We start from the raw sequence: 1,959 nt of genomic DNA on the forward strand, positions 1-1,959 counted from the left end.
TGAGCCAGTTTGCTACAGCAGGAAAATAATCCTGCAGCAACATGTTGATTGTAATATGGAAATGTTTTGTAGGGGCTGATACATTTGTTATGGCAAATCAAGTCTGAAATTTTAAAGTGGAAATTACTATGTTTATTATGATGTTAGAAGATTTGTTTAAACCTTCGAATACTCTACGTTTGCTTTTCCTGATGTATGGGGAAATTCTCATCAACAATAGTGATCAAAATAAGATCCTACATAGGGAAAAATGTGAAACGCTATTCATTGCTGAGCCGCAGTTTAACCTATGATATAAAGGCAAATCTGTTCAGTGATGTGTGTGAGATATAAAAAGCAGTCAGATCACCAGAAACCAGCTGTTGAATTGTGTTTATAAAGACTGAAATTTTACTATAGCTGTGGACAACATTCAATAACACATTGACATCCCACACTAACATTTGTTTGAGAACTGTTAGAATTACATAACACAGAATTACGCTATAAAGACAGGACTGATATCTTAATGGGGATGATTTTCAGTGGGCTCAAAGAGCTCTTGAAAAACTAACAAACCAATCAGATGGGTGATCATTTTTTCTGAAAGTCATAGAATGGTTTTCACATGATGACCTTTATATTCTGCTGGATTAAGGTTCCGTAACCATCTTGTCCAAGGCTTTCTCCTTTTGACTCTCAGGCAGAGGGAGGCACAACCTCTCGCTCATAAATCTCCTGGACCATCAACCTGTGAGAGTCTGGAAAATCTATCAGGTAAAACACAGATATTCCCCTCAGGCAGTTTCTTTCCCATAACAAGTAATTAGGTCAAATCTCAATCGTGCATTCCTAATCACTTAGTTTTTCAACCATGTAAACACTATATACAATCATGTATTAATCTATTCTTGGGAAAGAATAGGTGATCTGACCCATTAACAAATACAGGTAATTGACAATTTCATAGTTTAATCTAAACACTTGACATCATTTTGTGCAATTTTCCCTATTACAATCAGTTATGCATGGATGGAGTGAGGAGAAACTACTACATCCTATACCTCCTGTGGGAAATCTAATATCAGCTAATGGAATACTGGTGTGTAATTACTTTGACCTCCATTTACAAACCCTGACTGCACAACTTCATGTACACACAACATGGTTTTAGTATTTATACTTTTAGCCCCTAATTTGTACAACACAAAACACGGCTCTCTCACAAACAATATTTACAAAACAGTGTAAAGCCTACCACTAAAGCACACACAGTTTTAACTATAATCACCAACATAACAAAACAAAAGAAGCAAAATACAAAAGATAAAGACAGAACAGGCTACATGATTTATGTCAGTAGGAAAAGTAATTGATAGCTCTAGTGACAGGCCTTACAGGGCCATTACCGGACTGACCTTGTCCATGTAGCCCAGTGGCGTTGCAACAGGGAACCACTCCAGAGGCCAAAGCCATACAAGTGTCCAGACATGTGCTCACATGCCCAGCCCACTTCTGCTTATTGATAGAAAGATGGCACTATGGAGAAAGTGATGTTCATTATAATCAGTTGCCAAGGAGGAGGTACTGCTGAGCAGATTGGCATATTGACATGGTCAATTGTTACACAGACGAAAGGATGGGAGGCTATTAGATAACATGGTAACATGCAGTATTAAAGCTGTCGGTATACATGACCTTGCTTCTGGTGCCCTAGCTGTACAGGAAATAAAAAATAACCCACACACTGCTTGTTGTGCTCCAGAAACAACCTAAAATATGAGGTCTTCATCAAGTCTCGAGTCAGTTGCTGACCTCTGACCTTTTTAGATATGCATTCAGTGTTCCACCCTTTCTGACATGACATCTAAATATGACATTGACCCAGCACCCTGATTTACACTGCAATCTGTTCACTTTTTTCTTTCTAAGACCAAACATCCTGTTTCCAGACAAAGATAAACGTAGGCCTACCTAAGG

This window comes from Salvelinus sp. IW2-2015, linkage group LG35 (genome assembly GCF_002910315.2).
Source record: "Salvelinus sp. IW2-2015 linkage group LG35, ASM291031v2, whole genome shotgun sequence".
NCBI classification, from domain to species: Eukaryota; Metazoa; Chordata; class Actinopteri; order Salmoniformes; family Salmonidae; genus Salvelinus; species Salvelinus sp. IW2-2015.